The 24,868-nt window shown below is 41.3% G+C and overlaps 1 long non-coding RNA gene across 1 annotated transcript in view; it reads right to left on the bottom strand.

The window, feature by feature from the left end:
- LOC142443434 (uncharacterized) overlaps positions 1-24,868 on the bottom strand; it is a 344,074-nt gene that overhangs the window by 185,127 nt on the left and 134,079 nt on the right. The window contains exon 3 of the long non-coding RNA XR_012783515.1: positions 12,022-12,198. This is a non-coding gene — a long non-coding RNA (uncharacterized LOC142443434). The remainder of the gene's footprint in view (positions 1-12,021; positions 12,199-24,868) is intronic.

Genomic DNA, 24,868 nt, shown 5'->3' with positions numbered 1-24,868 from the left:
GTGTTTGATGACATCCTTGAGTTACTGATGCTACATGGGTAACTGCCTCTGGGTGTCTTGTTATTTGACAAAGTTAAACTCATATTTTAAGCAATTCTCAGTCAGATCTTTGATTTTTATTATCAGAAGATGTACGGAAGGATTTGTGGGGGGGGGGGGGAATGAAAAATTGAAGTTTGAAGCAAAGACCTTGTATATTTAGTAAATCTTTTTTTTAAAACAAAAAATACCAAGTGGAGCAATTCATGCTCCTTTCATGATCAAGTTACCAAAAGATATCAAGGTAAAATATTAAAGTTAATCAGGCTTTCATTCAACATAATACTATTTTTCACAAAGCTCACTTGACTTTTTACAAAGCTTACTTGACCTTTGTGATCCAATATCTGCAGGTTTTTAAGAGTTTGTAAGCTACACCTAAGTTCCCCTTTAAAAGGAAATGGTTCCTTCACTGGAGAGTTCATTCATGAATAGACAGAAGAGCTCTTCAGAACCATCTCAAAAAAATTTTTTAATATTAAGGTGGATCTTTGGGTAGGCTAGAGACTATAGGCAACAATGATTCTAAACATCAAGAAGAAAATGATATAAAATGTATAACTTAAATATCTAGAAATTAAATATCCTGTGGGGGAGGTCAGATGCTCACAGGCATCCTCCCTGAGGGCGATTAGTCACCAGACTACAGGATAGGCCTCTAGGGCAGTTAGTCAACCAGACTACAGGGTAAGCCTCTAGGGCAGTTAGTCAACCAGACTCTATGGCAGGCCTCACTCCCTGCTACTGGGGACAATAAACTATTCCTCCTAGAGGCCTGCAACCAAGGTTCACACCCTACCAATAATGATCTCTATCAGTTGAGTCAGGAAACAGGCCAAACTGGCTCTGTGACATCCAAAGTTAAGTTGCCATCCTATATCTATGATCCACCCATCTTGTCGCATGTATGCCCCCAATCCCTCCTCTCCCTATTGCACACATGTTCCTAGACCACCCCTTCTCGTTACTGTATTACCCATAGCACAACCCCTTTCTGTGACGTATGTCCTCACCTGTAATTAGGGGGCTTGCATGTCCCCAGAGAATATAAAAAGCCTGGGCTAGCATTAAATATCTCTCTCTCCCTCCACGTGGACCATCAGGTGGGGCTGAGGTGAGCCTGCTGCCATGGATCGTGACTGACTCCATTTATTTCAATACTTTACTTCTATCTCTCATGTTCTCTATAACTTTACTATGATCCTTACTTATTATCGCTGTACAATTGCGCCTACCGGACCCGTAATGATGTGTTAGGGGCTGGCTTCCCCAGACAATATCCTTAGAGATTTTTAACATAAAAATATATTAATGGGACTTAATACTAAAGATATTAACATTTCTCTTTGTTAAAAAAATTTAAGAGATTCTTCCATCTGGTTACAGAAAGTTCTATATAAAAAATTTTATAATGGCCCAGCAAAACCTTTAACAAAATGGTAGTAATCAATACCACAACATAATTGCACATTAAAACAGACATTTAACCTCGCTAGGTCACAGTATTCAAAACCCAAAATGAAACCACTGCCATTGAGGCAATGCTAGGTGATGGCACATCAAATTGGTTCCAACTCATAGTGACCTTATGTACAATTAAACGAAACACTGCCCATCCCCATACCATCTACACAACTGTTGTTATGTTTGAATCCATTGTCACAGCCATGGTGTCAATCCATCAGGCCAGAGGCTCCTCCTGACTCCTGGAGCTGCGGAAGCTGAGGAACAGGAAGCAAGATGAGGAAGGTTGTGTCATCTGTCTATTGCAGGTTGCTCATCAGATTTCCTCTGCCATCATGTTAGTCCTAGACTTGTGGTGACAACATGAATTATGGAATTGGAGAGCTGTGAGCCAAAGGCTTTGCGCTGGCTAATTTTTCAGAAGGAGATCGCTGGACTTTTCTTGGGATGCTGAACATTCTTCTTGGTAGGTGCTGTCCATAGCAATCCCATAGGGAAGCATAGAACATCCTCACAGGGTTGTCTAGACTGCAATTATCACGGGAGCAGATGTCTAGGGCTTTCTCCAATGGAATTGCTGGGTGAGTTTGAACTGCCAGTCTTTTAATTAGCCACCAAGGACTCCTAGTCTGGAAATTAGACCTGTTAATTTTATCTTTGTGTTCATATGAGAATTCTCGATTCTTTCTGTTTCTTCCTGTAGGTAGGCTCTCTGAGTATAAGAACATTGTAGTGTCTGTGGTGTTCCAAGAGTTGTCCCCCAGTGTGGTAATTCATGATGTCAATCCCTCGTGGACCTCCTCTGGTGCCAGAACAGACAGAATCCTTAGTAATGTTTCTTTGTCTTATGCTACCCATAAATCGGAATTCCCATTTATCATGGAATATAATGGCAGTGATCCACTACTCTCCAGTCACTTGTGACTTATAGTGACCCTATATAGAGTTTATGAACTATAAATACTTACAGAAGGAGACAACTCTATCTTTATCTCATGGAGCAACTGGTGGGTTTGAACTGATAACCTAGTGGTTAGCAGCCCAACACTCGACCCACAATTGGCCTTTCCATAGCCAATAAAATGAAAGTAAACATCTTTCTGGTATTCTCTGCTTTCAGCCAAGCAATAAAGTGCCAACTATTGCAAGAAACAGAAAACAGACAGCAAGACTCCTGGTCCCCTACCGTCATTCCAAGTTCAGCTGACAAGACCCTGGAAGAACCCAGAGTCCCTAGGGGCTCCAAACAAAACAGATACTTGAAACCCAAATTCAGCTTGATTTCTTTCTTCAGTCCCAATGGCCCAGGCCAGGTTCCCCCAGCAGGAGGAGGGGCTTTACAATAGATTGTGAAAAGAAGACCTGGCTCTTTAAGAATGAAGTGGGAAAAATATTTTTTTTAAAGAAAAAGAATGAAATAGATGGCAGTGGGGGCTGAGAGGACAAATAAAATAGCTGTCAAAGTCCCTCAAGTCTGGGGGAATTTTTGCAAATATACCCCAATTTTCCAGAAGAAGGTGAGAATGCAAACCCCAGGCACCTAGGAGCTAAGCGGTCCCACAAGGCATGGTAGCTGCATGGGTCCTATCTGAGGGAGGGCAAACGTAAGTGGAAACCAGAAATCTTTATGGGAGCCAACAGACCTCATCTTTCTTCAAAGGAGTAACTGGTGGGTTGGAACCTTCAGCCTACTAGTCTTTATTATTTTTATTTATTATTATAAGATCATTTTATTGGGGACTCTTACGACTCATAACAATCCATACATCAATTGTATCAAGTATATTCTACATCTTTGCCATCATTCTTTTCTAGACATTTACTTTCTATTGAGTCCTTGGTATCAGCTCCTTTTTTCCCCTCCCCCCCTCATGATCCCTTGTTAAATTATTATTATTTTCATATCTTACACTGACCACTGTCTTCCTTCCCCCACGGTTTCTGTTGTTCATCCCCCTGGGAAAGGGGGGTGGTGGTGTAGTTATGTGTCCATTGTTGTGATAGGTTCCCTCCCTTTCCTCTCCCCACCTCTCCTTTACCCTCCTAGTATTGCTACTCCCATTCCTGTTCCTGGATCCCATGTGTCCTGAGCTCTTATCTCTTATCTGTACCTGTGCACATGCTCTGGTCTAGCCCGCAGTGAAAGGCAGAACTCAGGTCATGATATTGGGGTTGAGGAAGCCTCAAGGAACCAGAGGAATATTGTGTGTTTCATCAGTGCTATACTGCACCCTGGTTGACTCATTCCTGCCCTGTGACCCCTCTATAAGAGATGTCCCATTGCCTACACATGGGCTTTAGGTCTCTGCTCTGGCCACCCTCTTTCTCAACAAAATGGTGATTGTTTTTTTGTTTGTTTGTTATGGGTCTTCTGATACTTGTTACCCAGTCCCTACGACACCTCATTATCACACAGGCTAGCCAGCCTAGTCTTCTAATGAAAAATAGGAATGTACAATTTTCAGCAAATGTGGGTATATAATTAAAATGTATATAATTAGACTTTAATTAGCTCAATAATCATTTGAAAGATCAAGTTTGGCAACTTAAATGTTTTTCTACAAAGTTTAATCAATAAACCTAAGCCCATAAGGCAGCAATGGGAAGTGTGACAACTATTGTTGTGATGCACACAAATAATTCTGTGAAAATTTTAAGACATTAAGAGCACATAAGAAATAAGCAGTGGGACCTACAAATCCCAGACCAAGGAATCCTACTGTCATCAACTACAACCATAAAAACACACATTTATTCTTTTAATGCCTTCACTGATTCTTCATAATCAATGAATCAATACATTTTAGGAATAGCTTTTCTAAACTTCCTGGCAGAAAACAATGGATGCATAGGTTTTGCTATTTGATTATTATATCAAAACCCCTCTAATAAAACAAGATGTCAATTTTATTAATCTTGGTAGCAGTAAAGCTAACACTGCCAATAGGGTACTTCTGGGAACAAGTTATTGACTAATCATAAAATGGAAGCTCCATTACAAGTAAAACTTGTCATAAAAACTTTACATGTGAAACGGAGAGAAAAAACTGTATTTATCTCATTGATGGGGAAATAAACTACAAAGAAGCATCTTTGTGATCTAGCCTCAGCAACTACAAGTGAGTCTATTCACACCACATTTCAATTTCTCCTCTCCTCTACTTTACTCTCTCCCTCTTCCCCCATCTCCTGCCCCTTCCCTACTTCCTGTCATTTCTCTTTTTTTATCATTTTATTAATAATGCAACTCTTATCACAATCCATACATGCATCAATTGTGTAAAGCACATTTGTACATTCATCGCTCTCACCATTCTCAAAACTTTTGATCTCCACATAAGCACCTGGCATCCACTCATTTTCTCCCTTCTTCTTCCTTCCCTCATGAACCCTTGATAATTCATAAATTATTATTTTGTCATATCTTTCCCTGTCAGATGTCTGCCTTCACCCACTTTTCTGTTGTCTGTCCCCCAGGGAGGAGGTTACATGTAGATCCTTGTAATCCGTTCCCCCTTTCAAACTCACCCACCCACCCTCTAGCCTCCCAGTATCTCCACTTACTCCATTGGTCCTTAAGGGATCATCCGCCCTGAATTCCCTGTTTCCATTTCCTATTTGTACCAGTGTATACCCGCTGGTCTACCCAGATTTGTAAGGTAGAATTTGGATCATGATAGTGGGGGGGGGGGGTGCTAAGAAGAAGCATTTACGAACTTGAGGAAAGTTGTATTCTTCGTCATTGCTACATCGCACACTGTCTGGCTCATCTCCTTCCTGAAACCCTTCTGTAAGGGGATATCAAGTGGCTAACAAATGGACTTTGGGTCTCTACTCCACACTCCCTCCCCTCATTCACTATGGTAAGATTTTTTGTTCTTATGGTGCCTGATACCTGATCCCTTCAACACCTTGTGATCTCACAGGCTGGTGTGCTTCTTCCATGTGGGCTTTGTTGCTTCTGAGCTAGATAGCTGCTTGTTTACCTTCAAGCCTTTACGACCCCAGACGTTTTGATAGCCGGGCACCATCAACTTTCTTCACCACATTTGCTTATGCACCCATTTGTCTTCAGCAATCGTATCATGGAGGTGAGCACACAATGATATGATTTTTTGTTCTTTGATGCCTGATAACTGATCCCTTCGGCACCTCGTGATCACACAGGCTGGTATGCTTCTTCCATGTGGACTTTGTTGCTTCTGAGCTAGATGGTCGATGTTTACCATAAAGCCTTTAAGACCCCAGACGCTATATATTTTGACAGCGGGCACCATCAGCTTTCTTCACATTTGCTTATGCACCCGCTTTGTCTTCTGCAGTGTGTCAGGAAGGTGAGCCTCATAGAATGCCAATATAATAGAAGAAAGTATTCTTGCATTGATGGAGTACTTGAGTGGGGGCCCAATGTCCTTGTGCTACCTTAATACCAAACCTATAAATATACGCACATAGATCTTTTTCCCCATGTACATATATAAATATATTCGCATATGTACATGTCTTTATCTAGACCGCTATAAATGCCCTTTGCCTCCCACCTCTTCCCTCTATTTCCCTTGACTTTCCTCCTATCCCACAAACATGCTCAGTTCCCACCAGAGTTTCAGCAGTTCCTCTTTGTTCCATTACCCTTGATGATGCCTTACCAGGCCTCCCACACCCTCCTCACCACCGATTTGAATCACTTGTTCCCTTGTCCCTGAGTTTGATAACACCACTACATTTCCCCCCTCCTCCCCCTCTCCCATGTCCCCCTGGAACTGTCAGTCCCATTGTTTTCTCCTCCAGATTGTTCATCCAGCCTATCATATTTAGACAGGCCTGTGGTTATAATAACACGCACAAAAACAAGACAGAGCAAAACTGAGCAACAATATACAAAAAAAAACAATGACAAAACACAAAACAAAACACAAGAAAGAAAAGCTTGTAGTTAGTTCAATGGCTGTTTGTTGGCCTTTAGGAGTGTTTTCAGTCCAGTCTGTTGGGGCACCATGCCCTGACCCGAAAGTCCACCTTCAGCATTCCCGGGGTACCTTGCCACTCCATTCCCTTGCTGTTCTGTTGCACCCCTTTAGTGTTTTGCCTCGGTGTGGTGAGATCAGATCGGGTGCAATTCCCACACTGTTTCTCCGGTGTTGTTCCCTGTAGGGCTATGGATCAGTGAGGGACGTCATGTCTCATAGTGAGGCCGGCCATGTGGTCTTCTCTGTGGACTGGCTGTTCTAATTGGGAACATCATCCCCAAGGCCTAGTGGGCCAGAATGTGCTCCACTCTCTCCTCCTCCCCCTTCATCTGCTCCCTTGTGCTCTGATCAGATATGTCCCTCTCCCAGAGCTGCAGATTCAATGCCATCTTTTGAAATAAATTATTCTGGGGGAGGGGCAGGTGTCCACTTAGAAGTTGGGCTTGGGGCCGGCCCCCTAAATCTCTCCACTGGTACCCAATTCCATGCCAGCGTGTTGCATTCACATCTTGGAGCACGAGGTGGAAGTCTGATCCCTCTCCCTGTGGATATATAGGTAATACTCTCCCCCTTGGGTGGGTTAGTGCCCTGTGGCCCCGCTACCCTTTTTTATTATTATTTTGTCCTTTCCCCACCTCCTTTCTAGTTGTCTACCATGTGTATCCCTGTATACAGTCTAGCCCCTGACATATTACCTGGTCCTAACCCCAGGAATGTTTGTAAACAGTATCTTTTTCCCTATGTGCTTTTTACATTTTTTTAAAAAGCTTTCCTCAACAGACTCATGTTGTACTTGTCATTTTGTGCTTGGCTTACTTCGATAAGCATGATTTCCTCCAGTTCTTCTCATACAGCAATGTGCTTCATATGTTCAACAATGCTTTTTAGCAATATGTCGTACTCCATTGTATGTATACACCACAGATTTTTAATCCAAACATCAGTTGATGGAAATTTGGGTTGCTTCTAACTCCTTGAAATTGTGAACTGTGCCTCAATGAACACTGGAGCACAGATGTCTGGCCTTGGCTTGTTTCTTGCCTCTTCTGGGTATATGCTCAGTAGGGGAATTGCTGGGTCGCATGGTAACTTGATTTCCATCTGTTTTAGATATCGCCACATTGATTTCCATAGTGGCTGTACATATTTACAAGTGCACCAGCAGTGGATGAGAGTTCCTGTCTCCCCACAGCCTCTCCAACACTTGTTGCTTTCTGATTTTTTGAATTGGGCTACCTTTGAGGGTGTCAGGTGGTACCTCATTGTTGTTTTAATTTGCATTTCTCTTATGGCTAGAGATCAGGAACATTTTCTCATATGTTTGTTGGCCACTAGGATTTCTGCCCTTGGGAAACTTCTGTTCAAGTCCTTTGCCAAACTCTCAAGGGGTCAATTAGTTTTTTTTCTTTTTGGAAGCTAGCAGAGTATTGTAGATTTTAGTAATAAGGCTTTTGTCTGATGTGTCATTGTTAAAGATGTTTTCCTAGTCCGTGGACTCTCTTTTTACTCTCTTGGTGAACTCTTTTGATGTACACAGGCATTTTGTCTTCAGTATATCCCATTTGTCAATTTGTGCCTCCTCTGTGTTTGTGTCCTTCCCTGTTTCTGATAGCCTATGTATTCCCTGTGCCAAGGTTCTCAAGTTGGTCCCAATTCCCTCACTGATGGCCCTAATAGTTTGGGGTTTAACTTCAAGGTCTGTGATCTACCTTGAGTTTATTCTTGTGCATGGAGTAAGATAAGGGTCTTGCTTCATTTTTCTGCAGGTAAATACCCATTTTTTTCCAGCACTACTTGTTAAAGAGGGCATCTGCTTCCCATGTGTTATTTTTGGGGCCCTTATGAAAGATCAGTTGTCTGTGTGCTGATGATTTTATTTCTGGGGTTTTAGTTCTTTTCCATTGGTCTGAGTATCTGTCGCTGTACCAATACCATGTGGTTTTGACAACTCTGGCTGTATAGTATATGCTACTAAAGTCAGGTAAAGCAGCCCCTCCCACTGTGTCCTTCTTCTTGAGGAGTTCTCTGCTGATTCTGGGCTTCTTCCCTCTCCATGAGAAGTTGGTAATCAATTTTTCCATTTCTTTAAAGAAAGATGAAGGCAATTGTATTGAGATTGCTTTAAATTTATATAGTGCCTTTGGCAGAACTGACTTCTTGACTATACTGAGTCTTCCAAACCATGAGCATGGGATATTCTTCCATTTGTTTAGGTCGCTCTTAGTATCCTGCCACTCTGCCAAACTCCTCTATTGCTTCCAGTACTCCCCTTGTGGAACTGTTAAGATTTCCATGCATAAAATCATATCATTTGCAAATAACAAGAGTTTCACCTATTCCTTCCCCAGGGGAATACCTCTTATGTCTTTTCTTTGCTAAAATCTCCAGCATGATATTAAATAAGGGCATCCTTCTCTGGTCCCCTTTTTCAGTGGGATTGTGTTAGCCTTTTCTCCATTGACTACCACATTGGCTGCTGGTTTTTCATATATAGCTTGTATTGTCTTGAGGAATTTTTCTTCCATTCCTATCATCTCAAGTGTCTTAAAAAGGAACTGGTGTTGGATGTTGTCAAATGCTTTTTCTGTGTCTATCGATATTATCATGTGGTTCTTAATAGTTTTTATGTCAATGTGATGAATAATACCAATGGTCTTTCGTATGTTGAACCATCCCTGCATCCGTGGTATGGATCCTACTTGGTCACGGTGAATTATTTGTTTTATATACCTTTGTATTCTGTTGGGTAGTATTTTGTAAAGGATTAATGCATCGATTTTCATTAGGGTTATTAGTCTGTAGTTCTCGATTCTTGTGGGATCCTTGCCTGGTTTGGGTATCAGCGTTATTCTACCTTCATAGAAAGATTTCTGGAGTTTGCTGTCTTTTTCTATGTTCTGAGTTTGTGTATGATTGGTGGTAGTTCTTCCCTAAATGCTTGGTAGAACTCTTCAGTGTAGCCATCTGGTCCAAGTAATTTTTTTGTTGATAATCCCTCCATAACCTTGCTTTCTTCTATTGGTACAGGTCTATGGTCTGTTGAGATCCTTGATGTCCATCGAGGATAGTCTAGGGAGGGATTGTTTTTCCAAGAATTTGTGCATGTCTTCCAAATTGTTGACTTCATTGGAGTGCAAGCCTTCATAGTACTTTGTAACTATCCTTTTGATTTCATTAGAGTCTGTTGTAATGTCCCCTCTTTCATCCCTTATTCTTGTTATTGAAATGTGTTCCCTCCTTTCTTTGGTTAGGTTTGCCAGTGGGCTGTCAATTCTGTTTATCCTTTCAAAGAACCAACTTTTAGCAGCATTATTTTTTTCCATCGTTTTCTTATTTTCACTCTCCTGAATCTCAGCCCTGATTTTTATTATTTCTTTTCTTTTTCTATTAGTAAAATTGTCCTGCTGACTCTGCTCTAGTTGTAAATTTTGTACCAGCATAGCAGTCATGTGTCTCTCTTTCTTTCTCAGGTGTGCATGTATTGCTATGAAACTTCCTCTGATAACTGTCATTGGTGTGTCCCACAAGTTTTGGTACGTTGTGTGCTCATTCTCATTGGTTTCTAGAAATTTCCTAATTTCATTTCTGGTCTGTGCCAGTATGCACTCCTTTTGCAGTAGAGCTATTCATCCTCCAATTGTTCGCGCTTGGTTTCTTTGTCTTCCTTTTGTTGATTTACAGCCTTATGGCCCACTGCTCAAAGAGAAAGTTCTGTATGATAATGTGCTACATAAATTTTTATGTAGATTCATCTTATGCCCCAGCATCTGATGTATCTTTGAATATGTGCCGGGTGGGCTTGAGAAGAATTTGAAGTTATTTTGTATTTGAATGAAAAGCTCTGTAAATATCTATCAGGTCAAATTGTCTAATTGTAGTTTTTAGAGCTATAGCCTCCTTGTTGAGTTTCTTTTCCTGTGGTCTATCTTTGCCAGAGAGTGGTGTCTTGAAGTCCCCCACTATAATTATTGAGGCTGTGATTTCTTTTTTTCATCTTTTGGAGTGTTTGCTTGATGTATTCAGCAGGTCTCTCATTCAGAGAATATATGATTACAATGCTTGGTGATTCTTTGTCTCAGTCTTTTAATGCCTGATTTCAGGTCATTTATATTCAAGGTTATTATCTCCATCTGCGTACTCTGTGATGTCATCTTAGACCTTTGTGTTGGGTGTTTTCCTACTTTCCTTTCTCAGTGTGTTGTGCGTGTGTGTGTGTCATTCTTGACTTCTTTCCATCCTTAAGCCATTGCTATCTTGGGGTCTGTTTTTTCTTTGTTGCCCTCTGAGTGAAGTTGCTCTATGTGGTGGTCTCTTATATATGCTTGGTGAGTGCTGTTCTTCTGCCTGTACGGGGTCGGCAAGGAGCCTTTGTGGGGCTGGGTTTCTTCTATTGTATTCTTTGCATTTTCCTTGTCTGTGAAGACTCTTACTTCTCCATCTATCTTGATCGATAATTTGGCTGAGTAGAGTATTCTTGGGTTTGCATTGTTTTCCTTCCATTTTTGGAATATGTTACTCCACTTTCTCCTCTTCTTCATAGTTTCTGCTCATAGGTCTGAGAATATTCCTATTTGGAAATCTTTATATGTGATTGCTTGTTTTTCCCTAGCTGCTCTCATGATTTTCTCCTTTTGCTCAGTTAGATAGATGCCATTTTCCAGGGAGTCAAAGAGCACTGGCTCTCTCTGGGAGACTTGTATGAATGCTTCTTCAAACTGCCTACAGCTAATTTCACTATGGAATTAACCTACGACTTTATCCTCCTATGGTTTCCCTCTCAGGGGAGTGCCCCAGAAGGCTAGTGGGTTGCCTGTTTTGATGTTACAGAGCTTGGGCAGAGGTTCCTGAAGCCACTTGGAATATTGACAGGTGTTGTCCTTGCTGCCTTATGACCCCAGGTACACAGGCAGGAATTCCCCATATAAGAAGTTTGGCAGGAAATCTCCTGGTGGTGGTCAGCAAGGCTTTCTACAGCCTCAGCCTAGCTACTCAGAGTGGAGCTCACTTAGCTGGGTGTGCTGTAAGTGTAAATGCCCTAGGCTGGGGGAGTAGTCTGGAGGTCAGCAGTGGAGTGTGAGAAAGCAGGAAAGAGACAAAGAAGAAGAAAAAAATTAAAAAGTAAGATGCTTAGACTGTGTGGGATATAGAAAAGAGAGGGAAACAAAAGCAACAATATAGCTTGTGGAGCTGCAAGGGTTTAGTCCCTGCTTTCCACCCCCTTCCCCCCTTAAACCAGGTGGAAGTGGAATGCTGTGCCTGAGTTGAGAAAAAGCCCCTGTGCAGACCTCCAAGACTGTCTGGGAATAGAGAGATGAAACAAAGCAACAGTGTAGCTGAACTCTGATCCCTGCCCATGGAGCTGTGAAGGTTTAGTCCCTTCCCTGAGGCAGTGGCAGCAAGCTGTGACTGTGTTGAGACCAACCCCTCCTAACAGCTCCAAATGGTCCTGGCTCTGGCAGACAGTGGCAGGGCCAAGGTCAAGACCCAGCCACCTTCCACTGAGGTAAGCCAAAATCCCCCAGCCTTTCAAAACCCCATGGGTCTGTACCTAATTATTTTTATGATGCTCCTCCTACATTCCAGCAGCGTTGAAGTTTCCTCTAAGCAACTCTCCTGGGCTGAATTCTGCGGAGTCCCTCTGGTATGTGTCACTCCGTCGCCATCTTCCTGGAAGTCCCCTTTCTCCTCTTCTCTCCTCTATTTTCCTTTCTTCTCCTCTCAAACACTGTGATGTTAATAATCAGAATGTTCAGAAAAACAGTAATCATAGACAATAATCCTAGAGTACAATGATATTTTAAAAACACTGATGGGCTGGCTTGCAAGCACAACACACTATCCTGTATATTTAGAAAATATATTTTGACCTTCCAAAGTGCTTTGTGAGAGCTATACTGGAACTGATATGTGGCAAACTGATGGTCCTTGTTCCTCCATCGGTGGAAACATCCATTCATGTCTCCAGACAGGTCTAATGACCAATTTCCTTTTAATTAATTCCTACTCAAGCTAATTAAAGCAACAACCTCAGTTTGCCTTCAGGTCTCCTATCAACTAGAAATATCTCTTGTTCATCTACCAGCGTTTTACATTCTCGTTACCAACTTTCTCTCTTCCTGAAGTGCAAAGTAAAAACTACTGCCTTGTGGGCTCCTTTTCACACCATTATGAGGGCTTTTTTTATTTGAAAAGAAACTGTTCTGCTACTTTCAGAGGAAAGAGATATTATTTCTCTGTCAGTACTATTCTACCGCGTATGCTACTGAAGACTCTGGTGTTGTAGTGGTTGGTTACCTGTTGACTGCAATCTGTGAGGTCACTGTTGGAGAAGAAAGATGACTTCTACAAACAGTAACCATCTCGGAAACCCACATGGGCAAGCCTATCCTGTCCTAGAGATTCACTATGAATCAGCATAGACTCAGTAGCAATGACATTGCTGTTTGTTGTTTTTCGTTAACACTGGATGGCAGTTGTGTGAATTGAAAGAGGGAGCACTGCGTGGTTTAAAATTAGGAAAGGTGTGTTTCAGGGTTGCAGTTGCTCACCATACTTATTCAAGCTGTGTGCTGAGCAAACTGTCAGACAAGATGGATTCTATGAAGAAGAATGCAGCATCAGGACTGGAGGAAGGCTTATTAACAACTTGCAATATGCAGATGGCACAATCTTCTTTCCTGAAAGTGAGGAGGGCTCGGAGGGCTTGCAGCGCCTGCTGATGAAGATCACAGATTACGGTCTTTAGCATGGCTCTTGTCTGGCTTGGCTCCACAATCAATGCTCATGGAGACAGAAGTCTAGAGAGCAAAAGACAAGTTATATTGGGTAAATCTGCTGCACAAGACTAAGGTGAACTTGACCCGAGTCATGGTATTTTTAATCAACTCATGCATGTGAAATTTGGGCTTTGATTAGGAAGACTAAAGAAAAGTTATATATTTGAATTATTTGGATGACAAGAATATTGAAAGCACAATGGACTGACTACAAAAGAGCTAAAGAATTGTCTTGGAAGAATTACAGCCAAAATGCTCCTTAGAGGCAAGGCTGGTGAGACTTCACCTTCACATACTTTTGACATGTTATCAAAGGGCATCATGGTTTGTAACGTGGAGGGGCAGCAAAAAACAGAAAGGCCCTCAACAAAATGGATTGACACTGTGGTTGAAATTACAAGCTCAGAAATAGGAATGGTTGTGAAGATGGGACAGGACCAGGTGGTGTTTCACAAAAGGTCTGTGTGAATCAGAATAGACTTGACAGCACCTAACAATAACAACAACAAGCAGTATTGGATGAAGGAGGTGAAAAAGTAAGACAGAAGGGGTATCTCGACTGGAGGCATCTAAAATTGAAACCCTAATGATTCTTAATTAAGCAGCTAAGATAGTCTAGCAGCCATCACCTTAAAAAAACAAATTATATGATACAAAAAAACCAACACTGCTTTGTCATAAATCTAAATAGACATCTTAGCAATAAATATTTAGAGATTTATACTAATAAAAGCATATTTAGTTAGCACTTTCTCCAAAGTTTACAACTATTCTAGCAACTCAGCCTTACATCAAGCCTATTAAAAATGTCTGAAGAGAATTTTTTAATTAAAAAAGTAATACATAATTTTCCTTACAGACATGGAAATATTCCAGAAGTACATAAATTAAATATGAAGGGTCCTCATCTTCCAACCCACTATCCCTCCTACCATGTTCCCATGCATGTTTCTACACACATAGTTTTGGGGGTGGCAGGTTTTCATGAATGAAATAGTATACACACTAGTTTGGGAAATGCTTTTCATGCTTAGAAGAATATCTTGAAACTATGTACATGACATTACCAAAGTTTTGCCCAGTTCTTTTAACCTGCCACATGGCATTCTATAACCTCGAGGCACCACAGTCACTAAAGCATGCCTCTAGACCAGGGTCATCAAACTGTGGCTCTGTGAGCCATATGTGGCTCTTTCAGTAAGTACACATGGCTCTGAAGTAAAATTGAAAATTAAATAAAGCTATCATCGTTATACCAGGGCAAAACACTAAAGGCAAGCAATAGAGCAGCAAGTGAAGTAAAGCAGTTAAGTTCCCGGGGAATACCAAAAATAGACTTGGGGGCCAGGGCATGGCACCTCACCAGACTCGACTAGAAAACACTCCTAAAGATCAACAAACAGACCTGGAACTATTTATAGGCTTTTCTTTTTTGTTGTTTTTGTTGTTGATTTGGTTTTGTTTTCATTTGTTGCTTTGTTTTACTCTGTCTTGTTTTTGTGCTTATTATTGTCTCTGCATGTCTATCTAGAGAAGACAGGCAGGATAAAACAATAGGACTGACAGATCCCCAGGGGACACAAGAGAGGAGGAGGCAGGGGAAAGGAAGGGAGGTGTCAACCAACCCAGGGACAAGGGAATAACAAGTGATCTAAAATCAATGGTGAGGTTATAGGATGACTGGTGGGTCTTGATTAAGGGCAATGTAGCCAAGAGGAATTACTGAAACCCAAATGAAGGTCGGATGTGAAACTGAGACAAGAGGAAAGTAAAAGGAAACAGAGGAAAGAACTAGGAGGCAAAGGAGATTTATAAAAGTCTAAATATAGGCATGCACATATGTAAATATATTTATATATAATGATAGGGAAATATATTTATGTACATATATTTGTATGTTAAGTATTAGGGTAGCAGACGGACATTGGACCTCTACTCAAGTACTCCCTCAATGCGTGAACACTTTGTTCTAATAACCTGTCATTCCGTGATGCTCACCTTCCCGGCACAATAGTTAAAGACAAAATGGGGCCTAAGAAAATGTAGTGACAAAAGCTGATGGTGCCCAGCTATCAAAAGATATAGCGTCTTGTATGAGCCCCTAATACAATGTAAAAAAAGAAAAAAGAAAAGAAAATGATTAGGGCAAAGAATGTACACATGTGCTTTATATAATTGATGTATGTATATGCATGGATTGTGATAAGAGTTGTATGAGCCCCTAATAAAATGTTTTTTTTAAAAAAAGATATAGCGTCTGGGATCTTGAAGGCTTGAAAATACACAAGTGGCCGTCTAGCTGGAAAGCAACAAAATCCACATGGAAGAAGCGCATCCGCCTGAGTGATCATGATACCAATGGGATCAGGTAGCAGACATCAAAGACCCAGAACAAAGAATTATATAATCAGTGTGAATGACGGGGAATGCGGAGTGGAGACCCAAAGCTCATCTGAAGACAAATGGACATCCCCTTAGAGCAGGGTCAGAAAGAGACGAGCCAGTCAGGGTACAGTATAGCACCACTGGTACAGATAAGAGCTGGAAACACAGGGAATCCAGGACAGATAAACCCTTCAGGACCGATAATGGAACTAGAGATATCAGGAGAGTAAAGGGAAGGTGGGAGGAGAAAAGGTGAACCGACCACAATGATCGACATATAACTCCTTTCCTGGGGGATGGGCAACAGAAAAGTGGGTGAAGGGAGACATCGATCAGTGTAAGACATGAAAATATAGATATAAATTATCAAGTGTTCATGAGCGAAGGAGGGAAAAATGAGGAGCTGATACCTAGTGCTCAAGTAGAAAGAAAATGTTTTGAACATGTGATGGCAACAAATGCACAAATGTGCTTGACACAATGGATGGATGGATTGTGATAAGAGCTGTATGAGCCCCCAATAAAATGATAAAAAATAACAATAAAAATTTAAAATAAAGAGTTAAATTCTCAGAAACACAGGGACAGATCAACCCTGCCCTCTAGGGTTGCTGTGAATCAGAATTGGAAAAAAAATGCTTATAGTTGATGAAGCTGAGGAGGAACTGGAGCACTTGCTGCTGAAGATCGACTATTACAGCCCTCAGTATGGACCGCACAGTGCTTCATCCTGTTGGGCATAAGTTCACTATGGGCCAGAGCCAACTCAATGACACCTAATAACAACAAGAGGTGTTGTGCAGCAGATTTTCCCAATGCAAGGTATCATTCAGTTTGACTGAAACAAAGAACTGAGACTAAATAGCTCCGCCCTCTCTAGACCTCTCCTTGTCCTCTGACTCTATCCATCCAGATTTACAAGTAATGTACCTGTCAGTCCTACTCAGCCCAAAGTTTGCCCCTCTACGATTTCTCTCCCACCTTCTTAAGTGAATTGTATTTCTTTCCCTAGATATTTGTTGCTTCCTGAAATTCCATAAGCTAGAATTTTATTTCTGTCGGTTCTTAATTTTTAGTGGAACAAAGGAAAAAAATTATTGTTTACTTCCTAACACACCAATACCAAATAATATGCTTTAAATTAGTTCTTGACTAAGGATAAAAATATTCTGAATATACATCAAAATAAATAAAATGAAAAATAAAAAGCATCAAATATGTTCTTGAAATGGTCTCTATATTCAGAGGGAATGTATTCAAGGTCATAGTTTGGATGGGCTTGTTGTACTTTTCTCCAGATTCAACCTGGACTTATATATGAGCAACTGATGACCTAGGACCAACAATTGGCCCTTTGCCTGGTGCAAACTGGTGGTATTGGGCTTCTCCATCACCTCTTCCCAGAGATAAGCTTTATTTGACTCCGGAGTACTCCATCTGGTAATTCCGCAGTGTATTCACTTTTTATGTTGTTGAAGAGATATTTGCATTCGCTGAAATCTCTCAATTTCACAACTCTCCCTCCCATGCCGTTTCCATCTGTTCTTCTTCCCGGCCCCCTCCTGCCCTCTTAGCTGTGTTCTGGGACATATGCTGATCTCTTGGTTTCCTATCATTGATTCATCTGAGGAGTATATTCTCACAGGTATTTCTGCTCAATTTAAAGTCCTCTCTATTGTTTGCATAAAAGGTGATCCCTGTCAGGTCTCAGGTATCAAAGAACAGAAAATAAAATCATTGTGAATGAGGGGGAGTGCAGATTGGGAACTCAAGACCCTCCTGTAGACAACTGGACATCCCCTTACAAAAGGGTGTCGAGGAGGAAACAAGCAAGTCAGGGTGTGATGTAACAACGATGAAACATACAACTTTCCTCTAGTTCCTAAATGCTTCCTCCCCCCACCGCCCCCGCACTATCATGATCCCAATTCTACCTTACAAATCTGGCCAGGCCAGAGGATGTACACTGGTACAGATAGGAACAGGAAACACATGGATCCAGGGCAGATGATCCCTTCAGGACCAGTGGTGAGAGTGGCGATACTGGAAGGATAGAAAGAGAACTGATTACAAGGATCTACCTCCCCCCTGGGTGGTGGACAACAGAAAAGTGAGTGAAGGGAGATGTCAGACAGTGTAAGATATGACAAAATAATAATAATTTATAAATTATCAAGGGTTCATGAGGAAGGGAGAGGAATGAGGGAGGGTAAAAAAATGAGGAGCTGATACCAAGGGCTCAAGCAGAAAGCAAATGTTTTGAAAATGATGATGGCAACAAATGTGCGTGACACAATGGATGTATGTATGGATTGTGATAAGAGCTGTATGAGCCCCAATAAAATGATTTTTTTAAAAAGGTGATCCCTGGTGGTGGGAATAGTTCTAGGCTTGAAGGGTAGCTAAGAGTCACATTCTTGGAGGTTCTATAGGTCTCTACTGGACTGTAAATAAGTGTGTTCTTTTTATGATTTTACATTTTGTTTTACAGTTTTTTAATACTCTTATTGGGGGCTCTTACATCTCTTATCACAATGCACACATTCCTCCAATGTGTGGAGCGCATTTGCACATAAGCTGCCATCATCATTTTCAAAGCATTCTCTTCCTACTTGAGCCCCTGATATCAACTCCCCATTTCTTCCCCCTCCCTCCCCCACTCCCCCTCCCTCATGAACCTTTGATAAGTTATTATTTTTTCTACATCTTACATTGTCCTCCATTGCCCCTCATCAACTTTTCCATTATTCATCCCTGTGGGAGGGGGTTATAGATCGATCCTTGTGATTGATTCCCCCTTTCTCCCCCCACCCTCCCCTAATCCTCCTGATATCTCTACTCTTATTTTTGGCCCTGAGGGGTTTATCTATCCTGGATTCCCTGTGTTTCGGGCTCTTATCTGGAGTAGTGTGCATGTTCTGGTCTAATCCGATTTGTAAGGTAAAATTGAGGTCATGATAGTTGGGTGAAGAAAGCACCAAAGAGCTAGAGGAAAGTTGTGTGTTTCATTGGTGCTGCACTGCACCCTGAGCAGTTCATCTCTTCCCTGTGACTGTTCTGTGAGGGGATGTCCAATTGTCTACAGATGGGCATTGGGTCTCCACTCCATGCCTTCCCCCCCATTCACCTTGGGTATGGTTTCTTTCTAGGTCTTAGATGCCTGAGACCTGATCCCATTGTCATCTCATGATCACACAGGCTGGTGTGCTTCTTCCATGTGGGTTGTTTTATAGTTTTGTCCCACTCCACATAGGGCCTTCTCTTTTGATCCTGATGAGAGCAATGGGTAGTGGCAGCTGGACACCATCTAGTGCTTCTGGCTCAGGGTAGGAGAGGCTATAGTCCACATGGTCCATTAGTCCTTTGAACTGTGTCCTTCAGTCTTTTAGTTTATTCTGTCTTCTTTTAGGTTTGTGATGTTTTTTATAAGTTCATTGGTAACTGATCATTTTTGTTGTTGCGGGATCTTTGCAAAGTCTTGTGTATCTGGACTTCAATTAATAATAAAAATTAATGGTCATCATTGTTACAAGGAATAAAAAAACAAGATAAAGGATTTCATAGCAAAGTAAACAGGCATTTAAAAGATATGGGATGGGACAAGGGAGGGGAGATGAAGCAATAGGCTGGAGGGTTCACTGATAGTGACAACGAAGGGAAAAGAGAAATCAGATGAGGGGCATAGGATAGGCTGCTGAAGGGTTGATAGATGGTTTAAACTACTGAATGCAAAGTAGATAATCTGGAATATAAAACCCTCATGAGTAGGCTCCCTTTTAAATTTTTTATCCAGTTATTATTTGGACTTTTCTCATTGGCACTAATTACCTTACTCTAACGGGAATTAGTAAAAAATTTAAAAAAACAAATAAAAATAAGTCTTTCTTTGTTGCTGACTAGTAATTTTTTGTTTCTTTTCCCTAAAGCTTTAGTAAAATATTCTCTCCACGTTTTGAGTCTATATTCATTCTGATTCCACAAGCACAAATCACACTCCAATTAATTAACTATTATTTTAAACTCCAAGAAGAGTATCATTCAGAAAGGATTAGGAGCATGCCTCTTACCAAAAAAAAAAAAGTGTACGTCACCAAGTTAATATCATATTATTCTGATTGATCTATAAGAATCATCAAAATTTAGCCAGCATGTTTATCATGAAGCAGCTAATAATCACTGAGTATACTGAGAAATTCCAGTTTCTAGAATCTCAAGGTTGTGGGATAGTTCTGAGTATTAGGAATATTTTTGGAAAGCCTTATCTAGAGCCAGCGAGCGTTGCTGCAAGCGCCCATCCCCAGCAAAAGGATGCTAGTACTAATGACGAATCCAATATCAAATATTATGGGACATACAATGTGTGACATGGTAGGGTTTCTACTCCATTCTAATCTCCTTCATGTAGGGCGTTGGTCTATGTCAAAAGTCTGTACAAAAGTTCCTTTTGTGTAACACAATTCAAATAAGAAAAAGGAGACTCCCTTAGAGACGAACAACCAGAGGTATCACTTAGAACTGGTCGTTCTTGTCTAACCACTTGTCTAACTTGTCAGGGTACAAACGTCATGTTTCTTATAGGTGCCAAACCACAAAGCTGAAATAATAAGGACAACTTTCTCCACCTCCAGGTAAATACATTAAAAGCACATTGGGCTTTAGAGATATAGGATAGAGTTATTACCTACTCAAGGTCCAACACAGAGCTGGGGTAATCATTCACTTACTGCCACTTGATCAATTCTGACTTGTACACCCACCCACCCCCACGATAGGACAGGAGAGAACTGCCCAGGTAGACTTCCGAGACTGTGAATCTTCACAGGAGTAGAAAACCTCATCTTTTGTCCATGGAGTAGCTGGATGTTTCGAGCTACCGACTTGGCAGTTAGCAGCCCAATCCTTACCTCTTATGCCACCAGGAATCCTTGACAGGAATAGGAGTACCCACAAAATGAGAAAAGAAGTCTCAAGCAACCTGAGAATTGTTCACCTTGAGGCAGGACTACTATCTTGATCAGACATTACAGTGACTCCTTTTTTTCCCTATCCAAGGGGAACAAAAAGTTGCAACTCAACTTTGTCAGTAAAACAACATAAAGTTATTCCTCCAAATGTGAGGATTGAGCAAATCTCATTTTCACACTTTTCAGCCAACACCATCCAGCAATGGCTCAGCCATCAGTGACCTCAATTATTCAGAAACTTAAGACTCTCTCTCAGTACGTACTCTGGCTCTAGTCAACAAGAACAAGGTCAGAGTCCACAAGAGACCATCCTTCAGACACCCAAATATGCCTATGGCTGTCACAAGTACAATAAGCCACACGATAGCCTTGCTTCTAACACACCGTCCACCAATTCAGGGTGTTCTCATGATCACTTCAGGACACTAGCCAATGGTTCGGGGGGGGCCTCCCTTGGGCTTCACTGTTACCTACTGTCTCTGATATACCTCTGAGCTCAATAAGTTATTAGAACTCACATACTATATTAATGAATGAAGGTTTATTATTTTTAAAGGATAGGAATCAGGATCAGCATAAAGAAGAGACGCATGGGGAAAATCCAAGAGGATTTCAACATGCTACTTACTTCCATGTGCCAAAAAGAGTGTGCTATCTGCCCCTGTGTATCATAGCTTCCAGTAACCAGGAAGCTCTTGTTTCCACTGTACACAGCCTTCATTGGATTCATTGCCCATGCAGATAGGGCCTCATTGAATGTGAATATGAATGGATTGTGCTCCCCTCACTCTCTGAGATCAACTGATACAAGGACACAAAGTGTCCTTTTGGCTTGGTCACTCTCCCACTCCTTAGCACAGATCTCCCATGATAGCCTTAAGCAACAAAAGGTAACTCCATTGTTCAGGAAATGGTAAACATTCTCAGAAACCAACAACAAAGATCAAATTGTTCTCAGTGAGATTGGGGTAGGAAATACCTGGCTTCAGGCCTTACAAGGCCTTTGGAAATCATTTGGTCTGGCCTTGCCAAGGCAATCACAGGTGGGACTCAAAATTCAATAAATCTAGGAGCTTTTTTCATATAAATTAAGGGAATAATAATAATAATGTACATTTTGAAGGAAAATCAAGGACCGTCCATTACAGGATAGATAGGACACATATGAGTGCATGATTGGATAAACATGTATGCTTCTCATCAGCTGCTCATGGCCCATCTCCATGTATTGTGTGACTCAGGGGACAGTCTGTGTCAGGCAGGCTGGGAGTGTACACTTTACAACAGTGTTAGCACACTGTGGCAAAACTATGGTGATCTGGTGGAGACGAGAGGGGCAGTGATGAGCTGAGAGGATTCCTCACAATTCAGATGGCCTTGCTTTCAGTGATTGACTAGGCCATAGTCGACTTCTTAGTCTACTCTTTATTGACACAGATGATAACTCCAATCTAACCTTTATGCACACATCCACGATCAACAATCCTCTCCAAAACTGAATCTCAGATGAAGAGTAATTACAGGCCACAGGGGGAAAAAAACTTAAGGATTGAAGAAGCAAATATTGGATATAGGCCAAATCCAAAGGATTAGAACCATGAGCACAGCAAACTAATCACATTGCTGGTGATATAAGCCCTAGAGAGTGATCAAAACTTAAGTGGGTCAACATTCTACCAAGGGCAACTGCAGAAACAGTTGATGCTGAGTGTCGACTTCTCCAAGAAAATGGACAAGTGACTCTTTTTGTTGAAGGTCAAGGCCTAGTTTGTGGTGATGCATTAGCAGTAATGAAAAAAAGCCAATCGTAAACTCAATGAACAGAGAGGCCAAATGCATTTGGATAAAACTGGTGCTCTTCGGTGGAGTTTAGAATCACAACAAGCCACTTTCACTAGACCTCGTTGTGACAGAGACGTTACTTAGATGAGTTATGTCGAGAGCGAGCTTATCACAAAGGAGCTGAGGCCTCCCTCCTGTAGAGGGAGAGACTGTGGAAGAGTGCACGATGGCGACTACAGAGTTGCTATCAGCAGACACTTTCAGAGGGTTCTTTTTCTTAGAGGAGCACCACAGATCACATTGGTGACTTAGCACAAAAAAGTAAGAAAACACTAACGGATTCTGCAGATTTCCATTAAGTTTTCTCTGTCTAGTGGCGAGGCAATAGACAACAAATATTGCTCAGCTGGCTAGTTTCTTTCGCGGGATAACTGCAGAGTTTAACACATGAGAGGCGTTGCTGTCACAGGAAGGCATACATGACCACTATGAGAAATGCAGGCTTGTCGGAGAGACTTGTTTTCTCAATGACACAACTTGAAATAACATTTGAAAAGTGAAGTGATCTTCCCACAGATGGAGAGAGCTCCAGCCACGACTGGCTCACAAAAAGGGTTCATTGCATTTGTTATGGAAGAACTGAAGCACCAGTCTTGATCCAAGCCATGTAAATGCATGCCACATATCATGCTGTTGTTAGTGCCATTAAGCTGGTTCCAACCCCTAGCAATCCTATGTACGACAGAACAAAATACCACCTGATGCTACGCCATCCTAGCAATTGCTCTCATATTTGAGTCCATGATTGCAGCTACTGTGTCAATCCCTCTTCTCAAATGTCTTTCACTTTTCACTACCCCTTTACTTTACCAAGCTCGATGTCCTTTTCTAGGGACTTGTCTCTCTTAATAGCATGTCCAAAGTAGTATGTAAGATGAAGCCTTGCCATCCTTGCCTCTGAGGAACATTCTAACTGTATTGTTTCCAAGATAGATTTGTTTGTCCTTTGAGCAGTTCTTTGGTTCTTCAATATTCTTCCCCAGCACCACAATTCAGATGCATCAAGTCTTCTTCTTCTTCCTTATTCAATGTCCAACTTGCTTATGAGGCAATGGAAAACCCACAACTTGGGTCAGGCACACCATGATGTCAACAGTGGTTTGGGTATAAATTTTGCCAAAAGCAGAGAGTTTAACAGCTTCAAGTTTAATCTTGAATTATCGTGACTCTGAGTATGTGAGTACTGTGAAGAATGGTGGCTAAGGCACAGGAATATGATCATAAAGTTTCACCAGCTGTGGGAGTAAGTCATGGAGATGAAAGGGAAACCTGGCAGGGGACTCAATGACAAGTGGCTGTGTGATTTAGCATTCGTGGTAGGCACTGCCCAATCCTTTCAGAGCTGAAAATCAAGGTGCAGGGCCCCAACCCACTTCTCAGCTCCCTACTGTCAATCATAAAATCGCTTGAAGCTAAATTAAGGTTGTGGAAAGTGCAACTCCAAAGGAATGACAATGTTCCATTTTCCCCCTGCAGAAGGACAAAACCTTCTAAGACACTTAAATATGCTGAGGAATATTCAAAACTAATTGAGGCAGTAAATGCAACATCCAAGATGTAAAAAGTAAACAAATGGAATTGAACATCTTTTCCACATCATTCAATGTGGAACCAACTGATGTGCCTGAAAGCCCACCATATGAAATCATTTAGCTGCAAATTGGTGATGAGCTGAAAGTTAGCACCACAGTCTCCCACAGCTTGAGTTCTCTAAAGGTTCATAAGCAACGATGCATTTCCCCCTTTGTGGAGACATGCATGGAAACATGCACCTGTGTTTAGAACAGCTCATTGCTGTGAGCAGTTCTTTTCAAAACTCACCCTCACAAAGTGCACTCCTGACTGACCAGCACAAACCTAGAAAAGTAGCTGCAGTAGCAACATCACCAATACCAGCTAACATCTTATGCCTCACCAAAAACAAACAGTTCTAGTTATCACATTATGGTAGAGTTAGTTGTTTGACAAAATATATTGGGTTCATTTTTAAGTTCATAATTTTGTATGGTCTGAAAATTATGTTATAAATATCCACATGGTCCTTAGCAGAAAAAGTTTCCTCCTTCTTGTTGTAATGTGATTCATTACCTCACACCACCCTAACTTTCCCACAGAGCCAACTAACAATAAGAGCTTCCAACAGAATGAGTAATGGACTGTATGAACTTGCCCTTCTGATACTTAAAGCACAAAAAAGAAATTAAACAGAAGAAAGGAAAATTAATCTGCTCTTAATCTTAGGAAGCTAACCATCAAAGGAAGGCTCTAAAGTATCAGTTTGTACACTATCATGCACTTTTAACATTTATTAAGACACCTTGCAGCTAGTGACTTACTGTATATTTTGTGTGAATTTTCTAACCAAAGTCTCTACTCCCATCAAATGACCTCTTCTTGCACGGATGTAGGAAGAAAGTGGAGAAAGATA

Source organism: Tenrec ecaudatus, chromosome 3 (genome assembly GCF_050624435.1).
Source record: "Tenrec ecaudatus isolate mTenEca1 chromosome 3, mTenEca1.hap1, whole genome shotgun sequence".
Taxonomy (NCBI): Eukaryota; Metazoa; Chordata; class Mammalia; order Afrosoricida; family Tenrecidae; genus Tenrec; species Tenrec ecaudatus.
This window is presented reverse-complemented; position numbering and strand designations above follow the sequence as displayed.